The 20,177-nt window shown below is 43.6% G+C and overlaps 1 pseudogene; it reads right to left on the bottom strand.

Moving 5' to 3' along the window:
* Positions 1-7,203: 7,203 nt before the first annotated feature.
* Positions 7,204-10,239, bottom strand: LOC139831588 (uncharacterized; annotated as a pseudogene).
* Between the last annotated feature and the right edge of the window lie 9,938 nt (positions 10,240-20,177).

Here is a 20,177-nt window from a genome sequence, read left to right as displayed (position 1 = left end):
GGCCCCATGGTGGGCGCCAACTGTCGTCGTGGTGAACAGACAGATGCCATGGGATGGCTTATCTTGGGGCCGAATGGACGCTAGAGGATTCGGGGGAGGGTTTGTGTTATGGATGGAGAGGTTTCCGGATGGATTCCTCAAGAACTTGGCCTTGGCCGAAGGAAGAAGATGATGAACACAAGAACAAGAACAACACTAGATCTCTCTATTTCTTCATAACAAGTGCCTACAAGTTTCTGTCTACAAGATGGGTGATGTAATGTAACGTGCCCGCGAAGGGCTGTGCCCCCTCTCCTTATATAGGGGAGAGGGTGGCTTACAAGGGAAGGAACCCCAGAAACCATAATGGGATCTTTGACTAGACAAACTACTTTACAAAGCTACTTTGGCTACCGGTGATGCCGGTTTGCCTTTAATCAGAAGCCGTGACATCCTCCGGCACCTTTTACGTCATCCTCTGCCTTTGGCGTCATGGCTTCGATTAAAGCTGAAGTGCTTCGCTCATCATTGTCTTCTAGATCTGGAGAGCATCTTTGACTGGTCTTTGCCGACGTGCTACAGTGTAGCCTGTTCCAGTTATTCCGGTACGCTCTTAGCAAGTTCCGGTATCCCCTCCTTGGGATACCGGTATGATTCTCTGAATCAACTTCTGCTATCCGTAACAAACCTTAAACCGGTACTTTGATGGCCTAAACCATCCGGTTTGGCATGCCTTTGGCATACCGGGGTCATCCCCCCAACATTTCCTTAAATGCCTTGGAGGCCATGAACCTTCTTTGCGTATGTCCCTTGCTTACGATCGCATCGATCATAACCATGGAGCATCTTCATCATTTAACATGATGCTTGGGTCGCTGTTCACTATGAAGGGTGGAATTCATCAAACTTATTATAATCTTCTGACATGTCTATCTTGTTTTCCACTAACACGATGTTTCTTTTCCCTGAAAGAACTATGTGGCGATTTGGCTCATCAGATGTATTCATTTGGTTATTTTTTCTTTTTTTCGGTTTGGTAGACATGTACTTCACACAGAAAACCCGAGCCGCATCAGTGGCTAGGACGAATTGTTCGTCTCCGTACCCAAGATTTTTGGGATCCACTGTTATCACTCCGTACAACTTGTCTACCTGAACCTCGCCTCCTGTTAGCTTGACCCATTTGAACCGAAACAAAGGGACCTTAAAACAATGTCCATAGTCAAGTTCCCATATCTCCTCTATGTAACCATACTATGTGTCATTTTGATCTTTGTTATTTGTTGCATCAATGCGGACACCACTATTTTGGCTGGTGCTCTTTTTAGCTTGGGATATCATGTAAAATGTATTCTCATTTATCTTGTACACTTGGAAAGTCAATACAGTCGAAGATGGTGCCCTAGCCAGCAAGTACAGCCTATCTCCAATAGTGGTGACATTCATGAGATATGTTTGCAACCAACCGCCGAAAGTCGCCATGTGTTCATGTGTATTCCAATCGTCAAACTGCCTCGGGTTTTGGAATCGTACACTATTCTTGTGTTCATTTATATACGGATCCACCAAGGTGGAACTTTGTAGAACTATGTAGTGTGCTTGAGTAAAAGAATGCTCGTATGTACTTATTATTGCTTTCTTTTCTTGCGTGCCTTTTCCACTCAGTCTCCCTTCATGCCGTGATTGAGGAACAACAATCGGCTTATGGTCGGTAATAAAGTTAACACAAAACTAAATGACTTCCTCTGTTCTATAGCCCTTGGAGATGCTTTCTTCTGGCCTGGCACGGTTATGAACATATTTCTTTAAGACTCCAATGAACCTCTCAAATGGGAACATATTATGTAGAAATGCAGAACCGAGAATGGTAATCTCTTTGACTAGGTGAACCAGGAGATGCGTCATAATATTAAAAAAGGATGGTGGGAAAACCAAATCAAAGCTAGCAAGACATTGTACCACATCATTCTACAACCTTGGTAGAATTTCTGGATCGATTACCTTCTGAGAAATTACATTGAGGAATGCAGATAACTTCACAATAGGTACTAGAACATTTTCCGGTATACGCCCCCTCAATGCAATCGGAAGAAATTGCATCATAATCACGTGGCAGTCATGGGACTTTAGATTCTGGATTTTTTTCTTTGCCATATTTATTATTCCATTTATATTCAATGAGAAGCCAAACGAGACCTTGATACTGCTAAGCCATTCAAAAAATATTTCCTCCTCTAGTTTTGTAAGAGCGTAGCTGGAGTAATGACGTCTTTTATCCGTCTTCTTCTCCAGATGCATGATGTCTCGTTCTTTCATGCATTGCTGGTCCTGGCGTGCTTTTCGGTGTATCTTTTGTCTTCCCATACATGCCACAGGAAGGCTAGCAGGTTCACGCAAAGATTCTTCGTCATGTACATCATGTCGATTGAAGAGCGGACCTCTAGGACTTCCCTACAGGGTAGCTCCCAAAATATGGATTTCTTCTTCCAAATGGGCACGTGTCCGACATCGTCATTCGGAACAAATTGTCCGCCATGACCCTTTCCAAAGATTAATTTTAGATACTTGACCATACCAAATACATCATCACAAGTACGGTGGATAGGCTTCTTCTGGTGATCTTCCTCGCCTTTGAAATGCTTTCCTTTTTTCTTACGGGATGCCTGCCATGAAGGAATCGGCGATGCCCTAGGTACACAACCTTCTTACATTTATCCAAATATATGTACTTTCAGTCTCATATAAACAATGCATGCATGCATTATATCCCTTGTTTGTTTATCCTAAAATGTTACTAAGAGCAAGTCAATCATTTATGGTTACAAACAACAACGCTTGTAGGTCAAATTCTTCCTTCTTGTGCTCATCCCACACATGTACACCTTTTAGGTCCCACAACTGTAGAAGTTTTTCAATTAATGGCTTTAGTTACACATCAATGTCGTTGCCAGGTTGCTTCGGGCCTTGGATGGGCACTAGAAGCATGATGAATTTACGATTCATGCGCAACCAAGGAGGAAGATATTCCGATTCTCACGGAGGAAGTTGACGAGCGCGCTTTCCTATGCTTCATTGAGACCGGCACCAATACGAACGGTGCGCTCAGGGTAAGCCGGGTCCAGCACGATGTCTTTTGTTTCCTTGGTTGGCTTGAACGCCGGTTTGCCAAGGTTGCCACTCATTGCAGCTAAGCTCAACTGTGAGGACTGAGCCAGCGCAACCGCAGTTTGCATTCTCCTTTTTTCTTCTGCGATTACCAGCGATTCGGCTAGATTTGATCCGGCGGAAGCGGTTTCCAGTGAGATCTTGTAGTTTCCTACCACGGTCAAGGGTCCAGATGGTGCCGGCATCTTCATCTTGAGATACGCCGTATGAGTTGAGGCCATGAACGAGGCCAACGCCGGCCTCCCCAGCAGCGCATGGTAAGGACTGTCTAGATCCACCACTTCGAAAAGAATATTTTCCACCCGGCAATTGTCGCGTCCTCCAAACGACACGTCCACCCAGAACGATCCCATGGAACATAGTGTGGGTTGGTTGCAGCATGTTTTCAGTGATTCCCAGCGTACGCATGGTGTGCCGGTACATAATGTTTATGCTGCTTCCATTGTCAATCAGCACCTTTGTCGAACCGCACTTTCGTTTGTAGGCCCATGCATGATAGGGTCCACAACAAGAGCATAACCACCTGGATTGGGCATAATCTTTGGATGATCCTTGAACGACCAGGTGATTTCCTGATCTGACCATAGCATGTACCTTGGTACTGCCGGCACACTGCATTCACTTCCATGGAGCGGCGGTATAAGCTTTGCTTGTCAGTTGGCTCAGTAACGAACACAACACAGCACATGTCCGGGTCCTGGTATACATTCCGGCCCAAAGGTGCCGGCGGTGGCGGTTGGCCATTGCCATCTCCCACCTGATGAACTTGCTGGTGCTGCTGCCGGTTTGGCTGAGGCTGTACTGGTAGAGCATTCGCTCCGGTAAGCGGTGGTGGTGGTGGCAAGGGATGCTGATGTAGCATATCCTGCGACGGTGGTAGTATCGCGGTACAGCCTTGTGCTTGCGTGTCTTTTACCACACCTTTCAACATCAAGTACTTAGTCCAAGAACAATCCGTCGTCAAATGGTTAGACGGATTAGCCGGATTCGGTGTGTGCCACCGGCAAGGTTGGTCCATGGCTGCTTCCATGGTGTATTTTGCATGTTCTTGCCAGTTCTTTTTCTGGCCCCAGGGTTTCATTTCAACCCATTGTTTCTTAGGACCCGCCCACGGCTGCGATCCAGTGTTTTGCCTCTGGCTGCCGCTGGCACCAGAATTCTCTTGTACAGCAGCAACTTGCTGCGGACCGTACCTTCGATTCGGGAATTCTTCCCTTCTTTTGTTGTGCCGGTAATCCCGGTATTGATCTTGGTGTGGTTGGCTTGATTGTGCTGGCTCTGCCTGCACTGCCGGTTGCATTGGGTCTCCCAATGCGTAGCTATCCACCACACGTATCATTTCCGACAAAGTTGCCGACATGTTCCTCTGTAGCTTTTGCCACAGAGGTGAACCTCTTCTGCACCCGTTGCAAAACTAAGCTATGGCTTGTGCTTCGATTACCCCTTCACAGGAGTTCCTTGTGGAGTTCCACCGGTTCAGGTAATCCCGGTCTGTTTCGTTTGCACGCTGTGTGCACAGAGCAAGCTGTTGCGGCCTGTTTGGCCTCCGGTAGGTACTGCTGAAGTTGCTTATGAAAGCTTCCTCGAAGTCCAACCAGCCGTTTATACTTCCTGCCGGCAAGTTGTTCAGCCAGATGCGCGCTGGCCCTACCAGGAAGGACGGTACAATTCTCACGGCCCAACGCCGGTTTCCTCCACCAGCGACGGTTCCTCCGCCTCTGGCAACGTAAACTGCGGTCACGTAATCCGCAAGCCAGTCTTCCGGCTTAGTGCAACCATCGTATGTTTTTGTATCGCGGGGCAACGTGAAGTTGCGAGCCGGTGGTTCCTCTTTCTTGATCCGCGGGCCAAAACACTTGGGACCCAGAGGACCTTCTGCCTCAGCCATTTCAGACAAATACATCCTATCCAGCCTGTGCCTCGCATCCTGGTCTGGTAGGCACCTTTCTGTCAACCTTTAGGTTCCGACTCTTTCGGTTGCTGAATCAGCTTCATCGTATCTTTCCGGTACCGCGGCCCTTGCCTGCTGGTACCTTGGCGGAGGCATTTCCTCCTCTGCACAAGCAGCTCTTGGTACACGATAATTTTGCCCGGTTTCACCTCTACCGGCATACTCATCTCTGGCGTTGCCGTATCTGGCGTAGCCACGATCTGCCCCTTGGCTTTTTCTACTGGCCTCGTGTCGCCCGGCTTGTTGTTTTCCGGCAAGAACCGGATCATACACAGTCATCTGCTGCGTATTCACCTCTTTATCTTTTCTCTTGTCTGGATGGGGGGACGATGCCTGCCCATGGGACTTGCTTGCGGCATTCTTTGTTGAATGTACAGATTTTGAAGCCGCAGCCTTGTTCAACTTGGCTAGCTGCTCAGCATTTTGCTGCTCGATGGTGTCAAGCAGCTCTCTGACACACTCTTGCTGTTTTGCCAAAGCATCTCCGGAAAGCGATTCACACAGCTCTACTGCAGCCTTAGCAGCTTTTATGGTTTTATCCGGACTGCTATACTTAGGTTTCTCTACCATGCTCAACGATGCAGAAGTGCTCTTTCCGATAAGAATCTCCTTACGCAAATCCTGATCTAGGTTGCGAGCTCTAAGCCGGTTTTCCGGTATCCTTGCAGCCTGAGCGCTAACAGAAGCAAAGCCATGGGCAGCATTATACTCACGTAGGGTTAGGTTCAGCTCGCGCTGCGCCCGGACGATGTCCTTGCCGTTCGCGAGCAGCTTCTGGTGTTGCGCCTCCAGCTCCGCCTGAGCCACTGCCGGGTCGATGTTCTGCGCTATGGGCGTAGCGAGGACACTCATGGCCGCCTGGAGCGGAGTCTCCGATGGTGGTGCGGAAGCTCCCGCAACTTCCTGGTCGCGCTCGGTCGGTGGCTTGGCCGTGCGCGCGGACTTCATTCTGCCAGCGCCTTCCGCCGCAGCTCCCTTGCCGGCGTCGCCTGCACCAACGACCAGCACCTCGACGCTGCCAGCGGCGCGATTGTTGCGAAGTGCAGATCTTGGCGGGTCCGGCGCCACCAGCACCGGCGAGAGGCACTGGCGCTCGGGGACGGTGCCGTAGTAGACGAGGATGCTCCCGAACTCGATGACGCGGCCGTTCTTGGGAAACTTACCTCCATTGGAGAAGCAGCCCGTGTTGTCGTTGATGAAGCGCATGTCGCGGATGCGGTTGACAAGCGCGGTGACGCCGCACTCGCCGTCGACGGTGAGGAGGCCCGCCCGAATATGAACTCCAGCAAGCGCCGCTGCTGGCCCCATGGTGGGCGCCAACTGTCGTCGTGGTGAACAGACAGATGCCATGGGATGGCTTATCTTGGGGCCGAATGGACGCTAGAGGATTCGGGGGAGGGTTTGTGTTATGGATGGAGAGGTTTCCGGATGGATTCCTCAAGAACTTGGCCTTGGCCGAAGGAAGAAGATGATGAACACAAGAACAAGAACAACACTAGATCTCTCTATTTCTTCATAACAAGTGCCTACAAGTTTCTGTCTACAAGATGGGTGAAGTAATGTAACGTGCCCGCGAAGGGCTGTGCCCCCTCTCCTTATATAGGGGAGAGGGTGGCTTACAAGGGAAGGAACCCCAGAAACCATAATGGGATCTTTGACTAGACAAACTACTTTACAAAGCTACTTTGGCTACCGGTGATGCCGGTTTGCCTTTAATCAGAAGCCGTGACATCCTCCGGCACCTTTTACGTCATCCTCTGCCTTTGGCGTCATGGCTTCGATTAAAGCTGAAGTGCTTCGCTCATCATTGTCTTCTAGCTCTGGAGAGCATCTTTGACTGGTCTTTGCCGACGTGCTACAGTGTAGCCTGTTCCAGTTATTCCGGTACGCTCTTAGCAAGTTCCGGTATCCCCTCCTTGGGATACCGGTATGATTCTCTGAATCAACTTCTGCTATCCGTAACAAACCTTAAACCGGTACTTTGATGGCCTAAACCATCCGGTTTGGCATGCCTTTGGCATACCGGGGTCATCCCCCCAACATTTCCTTAAATGCCTTGGAGGCCATGAACCTTCTTTGCGTATGTCCCTTGCTTACGATCGCATCGATCATAACCATGGAGCATCTTCATCATTTAACATGATGCTTGGGTCGCTGTTCACTATGAAGGGCGGAATTCATCAAACTTATTATAATCTTCTGACATGTCTATCTTGTTTTCCACTAACACGATGTTTCTTTTCCCTGAAAGAACTATGTGGCGATTTGGCTCATCAGATGTATTCATTTGGTTATTTTTTCTTTTTTTCGGTTTGGTAGACATGTACTTCACACAGAAAACCCGAGCCGCATCAGTGGCTAGGACGAATTGTTCGTCTCCGTACCCAAGATTTTTGGGATCCACTGTTATCACTCCGTACAACTTGTCTACCTGAACCTCGCCTCCTGTTAGCTTGACCCATTTGAACCGAAACAAAGGGACCTTAAAACAATGTCCATAGTCAAGTTCCCATATCTCCTCTATGTAACCATACTATGTGTCATTTTGATCTTTGTTATTTGTTGCATCAATGCGGACACCACTATTTTGGCTGGTGCTCTTTTTAGCTTGGGATATCATGTAAAATGTATTCTCATTTATCTTGTACACTTGGAAAGTCAATACAGTCGAAGATGGTGCCCTAGCCAGCAAGTACAGCCTATCTCCAATAGTGGTGACATTCATGAGATATGTTTGCAACCAACCGCCGAAAGTCGCCATGTGTTCATGTGTATTCCAATCGTCAAACTGCCTCGGGTTTTGGAATCGTACACTATTCTTGTGTTCATTTATATACGGATCCACCAAGGTGGAACTTTGTAGAACTATGTAGTGTGCTTGAGTAAAAGAATGCTCGTATGTACTTATTATTGCTTTCTTTTCTTGCGTGCCTTTTCCACTCAGTCTCCCTTCATGCCGTGATTGAGGAACAACAATCGGCTTATGGTCGGTAATAAAGTTAACACAAAACTAAATGACTTCCTCTGTTCTATAGCCCTTGGAGATGCTTTCTTCTGGCCTGGCACGGTTATGAACATATTTCTTTAAGACTCCAATGAACCTCTCAAATGGGAACATATTATGTAGAAATGCAGAACCGAGAATGGTAATCTCTTTGACTAGGTGAACCAGGAGATGCGTCATAATATTAAAAAAGGATGGTGGGAAAACCAAATCAAAGCTAGCAAGACATTGTACCACATCATTCTACAACCTTGGTAGAATTTCTGGATCGATTACCTTCTGAGAAATTACATTGAGGAATGCAGATAACTTCACAATAGGTACTAGAACATTTTCCGGTATACGCCCCCTCAATGCAATCGGAAGAAATTGCATCATAATCACGTGGCAGTCATGGGACTTTAGATTCTGGATTTTTTTCTTTGCCATATTTATTATTCCATTTATATTCAATGAGAAGCCAAACGAGACCTTGATACTGCTCAGCCATTCAAAAAATATTTCCTCCTCTAGTTTTGTAAGAGCGTAGCTGGAGTAATGACGTCTTTTATCCGTCTTCTTCTCCAGATGCATGATGTCTCGTTCTTTCATGCATTGCTGGTCCTGGCGTGCTTTTCGGTGTATCTTTTGTCTTCCCATACATGCCACAGGAAGGCTAGCAGGTTCACGCAAAGATTCTTCGTCATGTACATCATGTCGATTGAAGAGCGGACCTCTAGGACTTCCCTACAGGGTAGCTCCCAAAATATGGATTTCTTCTTCCAAATGGGCACGTGTCCGACATCGTCATTCGGAACAAATTGTCCGCCATGACCCTTTCCAAAGATTAATTTTAGATACTTGACCATACCAAATACATCATCACAAGTACGGTGGATAGGCTTCTTCTGGTGATCTTCCTCGCCTTTGAAATGCTTTCCTTTTTTCTTACGGGATGCCTGCCATGAAGGAATCGATGATGTCCTAGGTACACAACCTTCTTACATTTATCCAAATATATGTACTTTCAGTCTCATATAAACAATGCATGCATGCATTATATCCCTTGTTTGTTTATCCTAAAATGTTACTAAGAGCAAGTCAATCATTTATGGTTACAAACAACAACGCTTGTAGGTCAAATTCTTCCTTCTTGTGCTCATCCCACACATGTACACCTTTTAGGTCCCACAACTGTAGAAGTTTTTCAATTAATGGCTTTAGTTACACATCAATGTCGTTGCCAGGTTGCTTCGGGCCTTGGATGGGCACTAGAAGCATGATGAATTTACGATTCATGCGCAACCAAGGAGGAAGGTTATAAATATATAGAGTCACAGGTCAGATGCTATGACTGCAGCTCTGCTTTCCAAAAGGATTCATTCCATCTGTACTTAGATCAAACCTTAAGTTCCTTGCGTTATCTACAAAGTCCGGGAACTCTCTCTCTATGTGTGTGTGTGTGTGTGTCTCTCTCTCTCTCTCGATTTTTCTCCACTACGACCCATCAGCGGGGTGTCCCAACATTGCATCTTTCTTACGGTCTTCTTTGTGCCATCGCAACAACCTGGCATGCTCTTTGTTTCTGAACAAATGTTTCAACAGTGGTATATAGGAGCATACCATATCACCTTGGCAGGAACCTTCTTCCTGGGGCGCTCGCCCTCAACGTCACTAGGGTCATTCGTCTGATCTTATACTGCAATGCAATGCATACCGGGAATGCATCCAAATTCCCGTACTCCTCACCGCGGTAGAGGATGTAGTCATTAGGGCATGAATGTATCTTCTGCACGTCTAATCCTAGAGAGTAGAAAATCTTCTTTGCTTTGTACATACTAGCGGACAATTCGTTACCATTTGGAAGGTGCTTCTTCAATATTTTTAGTAACTTTTCAAATACCTTCTCAGTCACACCGTTCTCTGCCTTCCATTGCAATAATTCCAATGTAATACCCAACTTTTTCAGGCCATCTTCGCAATTTGGGTATAACAATATTTTGTGACCCCCTAATATCTGCTCGAACTTCAACCTCTCATTTTCAGTTTCACAGCCTCTCTTTGCATCAGCAATGACCCGACGAAGATCATCAGTAGGCTCATCTGATGCCTGTTGATCTTCAGCTTCCCTTGTTGTAGTATCACCGTATTCAGGGAACATAGGATAGTTGCCATCATCCTCTTCTTCTTCATCGTCTTCCATCATAACCGCTATTTCTCTGTGCTTGGTCCAACAATTATAGCTGGGCATGAAATTAGACCGAATCTGGTGGGTGTAAAGGGTTATCGAGGAAGAGTAATCCTTCTTATTCTGACAAACAACACATAAAACCATCCCGATTGTTTTCCTCAGCCACACCGATAAAATATTTCAGGCCCGTAATGAACTTGGCACTACATTGGTCACCGTACATCCATTGTCGGTTCATATGCAATATATAATTAAGTTTATCAAAAACCATTACGGAACATCATGAATAGAGAAGCAATGTACATCGACAGATGCATTTTATCAATGACGGCTGAAATGATAAAGTTGTTAGCCCCGATCTAGAAGGAAAAAAAGAGAAGAAAGCTTAAGTGTGGCTCAAGCACTTCATATCATATTTGTTTTGTGTGAACTCAAGTGGCATCACTCTCAGACATTTCATCGAGCACCTCTTGTGCATAAAAAGAGAAACAAAACCAACATAGACCTCTTGTACATAGATCTTGTTTTGTGTGAACTCAAATGGCCTCATGCCTGCCCTGACCCATGCGGCGTCCTCGCCGCTCGAACCGGGACCAATGCTCACATTAGTCCCGGTTCGTAAGGCGACCGGGACTATTGCTCGCAGGGCCTCCAAACGGACTGTTTTCTACTAGTGATTGGCCTCCCATGCATGAGCCAGATTAGCTAGTCTAATCATGCAATTGTTTCTCTTTTGGGTTGTCAATCTTACATACGACGAATTGCCAATAAGAAGTGTAACCACACACACACACACACAAAGACTAGAGGGGCCATCCTCCGATGTGGGACTAAACCCAACGAAAAGAGTCAAGATTGTTGCTGAAATAAGTTCATCTTAATCGACAACCCTCATTAAGAGGACTTGAGACTCCTTATTTCGCAAGTACGAAAAAGCCGACACCAAAAATGGGAATGGTTAACCACCAAAATTGTTTCCAAATTTAATTTACTTCAAAATTTTACTGCTCATAGTATCTTCGTTTGATTTATATTATAAAAATTAAAGGCTAGAGAAATAAATCTCAGCACCTTAACATGAAAAATATCATTTTCAGTCTCCTATTTTTTATTTTGTCTCGTTGTGATGACTGCTAACAATTTGAGCAAACTGAGAAAATCAACATTTAGTAATGGTATTTGATGCTACTGACAGATAATGGGCTAATAGAAATAGCATATGACTATTTTATAATAAATATTTTTATTTTGTTACAAGCTAATATGTTTTGAAATCTAAACTATTTCCTCGTGTACAAATATGAACACACTATATTAAATATACTTTATTATTATTATATATCTAGTAACATTAACAATATTAAACATTGCCATGTGAAGTTCACTATCATATAATTTGAGGTGTCGATTTTTATAAATATAACATCGCTAAAAGGGAAACATTTGGGCTTAAGAGTTTGAAAAAAAATTAGGTTCGGACATTTCAATGAACTAAATTTGGGCTCGATCAAAACATTTTATAAAAATACGATAAAATCACATTTAGACACAAAATAACGCTTGTCACTTTGGTGCAGTATAGTGTGTTTCTATAAACATAAGGCTCGCATAGCCCATCTTTAAATTAATAAAACCCAGAACGGCAAGCATTACAACTAAACTTAAATTAATATTGTGTTTGTATGTATTTTAGAATCTTTCAGTACATATCGCAATGGAGAAACAGTTTATGGTTCCAACAAAATATCTGATCCAAAACTAGACTACGGTAGTTATAGATGTTTTTTTCCACCAAGGGCATTGCGCAGCTTTGTCGTAACTAATAGACATTTCTACAGTATGCATGAGGTGTCAACAATTGTGAAAGTGTCCTCAAATTCTGCACTTCCCGTTGCCCTTGCTCATTTGTAAAAGTTGAGAAGTACACACATCAAATGTTGATGAGTGGGTATAATCGTTCGATGGATGAAAATAAATGTACATGCAGCAATGTAACGCACTATGAATCTATGATCAACTCTAGCTAAAGCCGGGTACCCGTTTTCAGAGAGAAATGTCTATGTCTATCTCCGGGCGTACTTGCCTATTGTCTCCACATTTTCAGTTCTACAATACATGCCCATGGCTTCAGGGAGGAAGGTGTAGGTGGGTACGTAGAACATTCTTTGTTACCCGTTGCAATTTCCGGCTATCCGAGCCAGCAGGAACTGGTCCTTAGCTGGTACGCCGTGCAAGTGGAGAGTCGCCATCACGGAGCATAAATAAAACAACTGCCATTTTTCGACCTCCAGCAGCCGGTGCTTCTTTCTTGGTGCTGATGGTCCAGGTTACTGCAAGTCTTGCTGCCACTGCGACCACACCGTAGTCATAGATCGGGAAGGTGTCCATGTAGAGCATGGGCTCATATTATGCTCACATAGGAACGAAGAGATGAAAGTTTCATCTCTGTGGCTTCATCACGGGTCATGCTGAACCAGAGATTGTAGTACTCATCAGTAGTAAAGAACAGTTTGGACACGTTTTCATATGGTTGGTCCACGAGAATTTGTCCAGTTCTCTACCTGCTCCAATACTATCTCAACATATAAGATAGCTCGTCTCGTTGAAGATGTTAGGATAAGAGTAAGCTAGTTTATTGCATCCATGTCTGGCAGTACCGTTCAACCAGATGCATTCTTCTATGATGGCACGAGCTGCACGAAGGCGTGTTGTTGCCAGCTTCACAAGTTTTCTTCTGGACAGGAAATATAACGTGAAAAAAAACATGAGGTCATTTGCCATTTGAGGAGCCAACAGATCGAGCAGCACCTTTATGCCAGACCTGCATCAATCGTGTCGTTTAACATCGTCGCTGCACACATCGGCGATTTTGACGGAAATAACCCTTTTGGTAAAGAAAACCACGGACTGACAACCTTTTATGTGGCGTTTTTACGAGCGCCATCACACATATTTGTGTGGCGTCCATGCGAACGGCGCCACACATCCGAGCCGACATGGCGTGGTTAACGCTGCACACCGTTGACTAGCCGACGTGGCAGGGCGTGTGGCGTCGTTCCCATGGATGACGCCGCTCGGAAGGGCGCCACACATTCAATTATGTGTGGCGCCCGAGCCCGAGCCTCTTCTTCTTCTCTCTTCCTTTTTCTCTGCTCGCCAGGAACCGCCGCCGTCGGCCACCTCTCTTCCGCCCCCCCACCAAATCCTGCACGGATTCGACAGATCTGGGCAGCCAAATTGATCCCCATCCAATCCTCGAGGTATTCCCCTTCGATTCCCTTCGATTAATTCAATATTTTCTCCGATTTAATTTGATTTAGACATGGAACTTAGATTTGAAATTTTGGTTGTTGAAATCTATATTGCAGTGTATGTGTTGAAATCCATAGCCTCATGTATGTATGTGTTTGAACCATAGATTTGTTGGAACCCTAGATATGAAATTTTACATGTACGTGTTGAAACCCTATGTATGTATGTGTTGAAATGCCTAATATTTGATTAGCAAATGCATTCTATTGTCTTACATATGCATAGTATTTGCTTAGGAAATGAATTCTATTGTCTTACATATGCCTAGTATTTGCTTAGGAATGGCTCATATTTGTTAGGAAACCCCAAATTTAGAACATGTATGGTGATAATATGGTAGTTCTTATTGTGTGTATTTGTGAAAAAATGTAGGATGGTGTGGCTCCTAGATGATTACTATGACATGCAACACCATGCCTATCATATCGTGGACCTAGGGAAGGTACTAATATTTTTTTAACACCTCTAATTTTATTCCATTGGATATGGCATAATATTATGTGTCTGTATTTGCTTGTAGGTTCTTGAGCCCTTGAAGATTCGTTACCACGGTAGAATGCGTGACATGCCGTATGACGAGTGGTGCAGGAAGTACATCAAGCCTACCGGTATTCTCCCGTTCATCTCACTTGTAAGCCGGGGGCCGCCAAACATGAACGCCATGGAAATCACCGCGCTTGTCGACCGGTGGAGGCCGGAGATGCACACCTTCCACTTGAGGGCCGGCGAGATGACCCCTACTCTTCAGGATCTTTCCATGATCCTTGGTCTTCCTATTCAGAGCGAGCCACTATGTATGAACAGATCATCCAATGGGTGGCACGAGCAAATGGAGGACCTTATTGGCATGGCTCCTTCAGAGCCACCAAATAAAAAAGATAGAGCTCCCGCGGGCGCAAATTACAAGTGGATCAAGAATAACTTTGGTGGATGCCCCGCTGGGGCCAACCAGGACGTTGTCAGGACATACACCTGAGTGTATTTGTGGTATGTTATTTCCAGAACTCTCTTTGCTGACAGTGGTGGGAAGTTGGCTCATTGGTGTTGGCTCAAGGCGCTGATAGTGTTGGAGCACATGTGGAGTTGGGGAACAGTGGTACTTGCCTGCCTGTACCATCAGGTAATAATTTGCTATCTTTACTATTATTGTATAGTAGTATGGTAGAAAAAGTACTAACCAAATATCGTATATGCACAGTTGGACGATGCTTTTCGTTGGACTGGTACTATGGGTATTGGTGGATGTCAGCTCCTACTTTCCGTATGGAGTTGGGAACGCCTACCTGTTGGGCGGCCAAGGGTTAACAATAAGAGGCCATGGCCTCATTCCGAGAACCTTAATCGGGAGCCAACTTGGGCATACCAGTGGGACAATGTCTCAGAGATGACGAACGATCCAACTATCATGTACAAGCAGTACACTGAGGATTTGGACAATCTTACCTCTAAGCAGGTAACCTTTCTGAAGCCATCACTCTTTTGCTATCTTAGCCGTAAATTCCACTACCATGTTGTAATGTTTGAAATCTGTGTTTGTTGTAGGTGGATTGGGAGCCATATGGCAACATTTACCATTTTTCCACGGCGATGGGAGACCTCAACCCCAAGTGCTTGGAGGAGCCGGGTTTCTGGTGTATGCGTTGCCCACTCATATGCATGTGGGCGGTTGAATACCACATGCCGCCCAGAGTGATGAGACATTTTAGGTTGTTTCAGGAATGTCCACCTGACTGGCAAGACACGGACCGCGCGCTCCATAGGTAAACTTGTTGATTGATTCGAGCAGCTTACTTTGTCCATTGTTCCATTCAATTAACTGTACAAACATGTTCTCCAATTTCTTGCAGGCTTGATAGGAAGCAGCAGAGGAAGATCCAGAATTAGCCTGACCATCATAGGAATCACGTGACAGCGTTCGAGCATTGTTTGGACGTGGTACGGAATGGCGGACATGTCGAGGTTACGCCGTATGACGATATTGCTTTCAACAACAATCTCCGTTGGTTTCTGGATAGCACGCGTATCGAGTTAGTGAACCACGCATACGAGAAAGAAATGTTGGACGAGCCCATCATGTTCGACAAAGTTGCGCAAAGCCAGTACGATAGGCTTGCTCGAGGAGGGAGATCGACTTCTATTGCTTCCTCCCCGAACTTTGTGGTAATAAACTCTCTCATTAGCTAGTTCATCATCCATATTGGCATGTGTTCGCTCAAATTGTTTACGATATGTTTGTCACAGCGGTCCGAGATCAAAAAGCATGCTGAGGAGTGTGAGTTGTTTGGGATAACAACCTTAATTAAAGATGAAAATTCTAGCTCACCGTTGCGGAATTTCGTTAAGGTATGGTTACCAACTTTGAAGGTAAGTTATTGCATTTGGCAACTTTCTAACCCTGAATTCCATGATACAGTGCACTGCACAGAAGTTGCGGCGCTTAGGCAACTTGCTAGGTTGCCGCGGCGGCGAAATTGCTACACCATCGCCCTCGCCTCCTGAAGACGAACCTATGATTCGGAGGTATGGACTCTTTTGTTGCCGTAAGACATGTGCTTAGTACTTTGATACGTTGCAAACGTTCTATAATTTTTGATGCTCCATGCTTGTTTTATACCAATTCCTATATGTTTTGTTTACACTTCGTTGCACTTTTATACATTTTCCGGCACTAACCTATTGATAAGATGCCATAGTGCTAATTCCCCGATTTATGCTATTTTGTATTTCAGAAAAGTTGTACATGAATTTTTTTTGGAATTGGATGAAACAAAAGCCGAAGTTAATATTTTCCTGTAACGAAAACGAAGTCCGGCGGAGAGACGGAGGGGCGCCACAGGGCGTCCACACCACCCCATGGCGCGGCCAAGGGTGGGCTCATGCCATGGAATGGTGTGGGTCCCTCAGGTGTCCACCGACCTCGCCCTTCCGCCTATTTATTCACGATCACGGGAAAAACCTAAACGCCCGAGCCTCCATCCAAGAAAAGTTTCGTCGCGGCCGCCATCGCAGACCCTAGCTCGGGAGGGGTCTCAAGCTCTTCCCGGCACCCTGCCGGAGAGGGAGATCATCACCGGAGGCCTCTACATCGCCATGCCCGCCTCCGAAGTGATGCGTGAGTAGTTCACCCCTGGACTACGGGTCCATAGCAGTAGCTAGATGGTTGTCTTCTCCAATTTGTGTCTCATGTTTAGATCTTGTGAGCTGCCTATCATGATCAAGATCATCTTTATGTAATGCTACATGTTGTGTTTGTTGGGATCCGATGAATATTGAATACTATGTTGAGATCGATTATATACTTGTCATATGTTGTTTGTGATCTTGCATGCTCTCCATTGCTAGTAGATACTCTAGCCAAGTAAATGCTTGTGACTCCAAGATGGAGTATTTATGCTCGATAGTAGGTTCATGCCTCTAGTTTTCTAGAAGAGTGACGATAACTTCTAAGATTGTAGATGTGTTGTTTCTAGTGGGGATAAAACAACAATGCTTTATCCAAGGATAATTCTATTATTTACTTTACACACATTGCTGAATGTGATAATCTGTTGCTTGCAACTTAATACTGGAAGAGGTTCGGATGATAACCGAAAGGTGGATTATTAGTCATAGACGCAGTTGGATTATGGTCTATGTATTATGCTGTAATGCCCTAACGAATCTCATAGTAATCATCTTGTCATGTATGGTCTTTATTCTATCAATTGCCCAGTTGTAATTTGTTCACCCAGCATGTTATTTATCTTTATGGAGAGACACCTCTAGTGAACTGTGAACCCGGTCCTTTCTTTTACACTGCAAATACCTGTTCTTGTTATTGCCAAATCCCACAGCAACAACTCTTTTACTATTCTCTTTAATTCCACTGCAAACAAATATCTCTTTTCACACTATACATTTAATCCTTTGTGTTCAGCAAAACCGGTGAGATTGACAACCTCACTGTAAGTTGGGGCAAAGTATTTTGGTTGTGTTGTGTGCAGGTTCCACGTTGTTGCTGACGCCGGTAGTGCGCCCTGCCACAAGTTAGCCAACAATACCTTCAGAAGTCACACCTTTCTCCTACTGGTCGATTAAACATTGGTTTCTTACTAAGGGAAAACTTGCTATTGTGTTCATCATACCTTGCTCTTAGGGTTCCCCAACGGTGTGCAATCTGCGCTCATCAAGCTCTTTTTCTGGCGCCGTTGCCGGGGAGAAAGAGGATTTCTACAAGGGGAGTCTTTTTTGCTTAGTTTATTTTACTTTGTCTTGTTTGCTTCAGTATATAAAAAACACAAAAAAATTAGTTTCTATTACAGCTTTTATTTTTGTTGCTCTGTTTTAATTTTGCTAAAATGGGTACTCCTGAAAACACTAAGTTGTGTGACTTTACTTACACAAACAACAATGATTTTATTTATACACCTATTGCTCCACCTGCTCCTGAAGCAACTTTCTATGAAATTAAACCTGCTTTGTTAAATCTTGTTATGAAAGAGCAATTTTCTGGTATTAGTACTAATGATGCTGCTTCTCACCTTAATAATTTTGTTGAAATTTGTGAGATGCAAAAGTATAAAGATTTAGATGGTGATATTATAAAATTAAAATTGTTTCCTTTCTCTTTGAGAGGGAGAGCTAAAGATTGGTTGCTATCTTTGCATACAAATAGTATCGATTCTTGGGTTAAATGCAAAGATGTTTTTATTGAAAAATATTATCCTCCTGCTAAGATTATATCTTTGAGAAGTGACATAATGAAATTTAGACAATTTGATAATGAACATGTTACTCAAACTTGGGAAAGAATGAAATCTTTGGTAAAGAATTGTCCCACTCATGGGCTGACTACTTGGATGATCATCCAAACTTTTTATGCAAGACTGAATTTTTCTTCAAGAAACCTTCTGGATTCAGCTGCTGGAGGTACCTTTATGTCCATTACTTTGGGGGCTGCAACAAAAATCCTTGATGATACGATGATAAATTATTCTGAATGGCACACCGAGAGAGCTCCACAAGGCAAGAAGGTAAATTCAGTTGAAGAAACCTCCTCTTTGAGTGATAAGATTGATACTATTATATCTATAATTGTTAATGGTAAAGCTCATGTTGATCCAAATAATATTCCGTTAGCTTCTTTGGTTGCTCAAGAAGAACATGTTGATTTGAAATTCATTAGAAACAATAATTTCAACAACAATGCTTATAGGAATAATTTTGGTAGTAACAATTGTAGGCCACATCCTTCTAATAATGGTAATGCTTTTGGCTATTCTTATTTTAATTCCTAGAGCAACAATAGAAGTGCACCCTCTGATCTTGAAGTCATCTTTAAGGACTTTATTAGTAAACAAACTGCTTTTAATAAATCTATTGAGGAAAAGTTTGGAAAAATTGATGTACTTGCTTCTAAAGTTTATAGCCTTGCTCTATATGTTGAATTTATTAAATTAAAGGTTATGCCTCATGATGTCAAAGAAAGTAAAACTTTGAATGCCATTCAAGTTAGAATTGATGACAATGTTAGGATGTTGACAGAATTGCATGCTAGGTGGGAAAGAGAAGATGAAATTACTAGAAATAATAATTTGACTAAAGTTTGTACCATCACCACCACCAGTAGTAATGAAGTCTCAAATGCTAGAAAACCTCCTAATATTAATGGTAAAATAATTGGTGTAGTAAAATTCCCCACTCCTACAAAATTGCCTAGAACCACTGAAACTATTCCTAATAAGTGTGCTGAAATTTTTTGGTGTATGGAAGATAATAGTCCTTTTACCTTTGACAAAAAATGAATTTGATTTTAATAATTGCAATATCTCTGAACTAATTAAGTTCTTAGAAAAGCTTGCTATAAGTCCTAATTCTAGTGCTATAAATATGGCTTTTACAAAATATATTACAGATGCTCTCATGCAAATTAGAGAAGAGAAATTAAAGCGTGAAGCTTCTATTCATAAAAAGTTAGAAGATGGCTAGGACCCATCATTAAGATAAAAGTAGATGACTTTGATTTCAATGTTTTATGTGATCTTGGTGCAAGCATTTCTGTTATGTCTAGAAAAATCTATGATATGCTTGATTTGCCACTGTTGGAACAATGTTATCTGGATGTTCATCTTGCTGATGTTGCTAAGAAGAAACCTTTGGGGATAGTTAATAATTTTCTTATTATGGTTAATAATAACTTTTGTCCTGTTTACTTGTTGTTTTGGATATTGAATGCAATGCTTCTTGTTCAATTATTTTGGAAAGACCGTTTCTTAGAACTGTTGGTGCTGCTATTGATATGAGAGATGGATTATTAAATATCAATTCCCACTCAAGAAACAATGGAACACTTCCCTAGAAAGAGAAAGAAGTCACCTTTTGATTCTATTATTAGAACAAATTATGATGTTGATTCTTCTTCACTTGCTAATACTTGATGCTAGCTCTTCTTCTGCGCCTAGCTGAAAAGCGTAAGAAAAACACTCTTGGGAGATGACCCACGTTTATTTCTGTAATTTTTCTTTTGTTGAGTCTTGGAAGTTATTACCTCTGTAATAACCTCTTTTTATCATTTTTATTTCGTTTTTGTGCCAAGAATAGCCTCTAATAGGAAGAAA

This window comes from Lolium perenne, chromosome 5, assembly GCF_019359855.2.
Source record: "Lolium perenne isolate Kyuss_39 chromosome 5, Kyuss_2.0, whole genome shotgun sequence".
NCBI lineage: Eukaryota > Viridiplantae > Streptophyta > Magnoliopsida > Poales > Poaceae > Lolium > Lolium perenne.
This window is presented reverse-complemented; position numbering and strand designations above follow the sequence as displayed.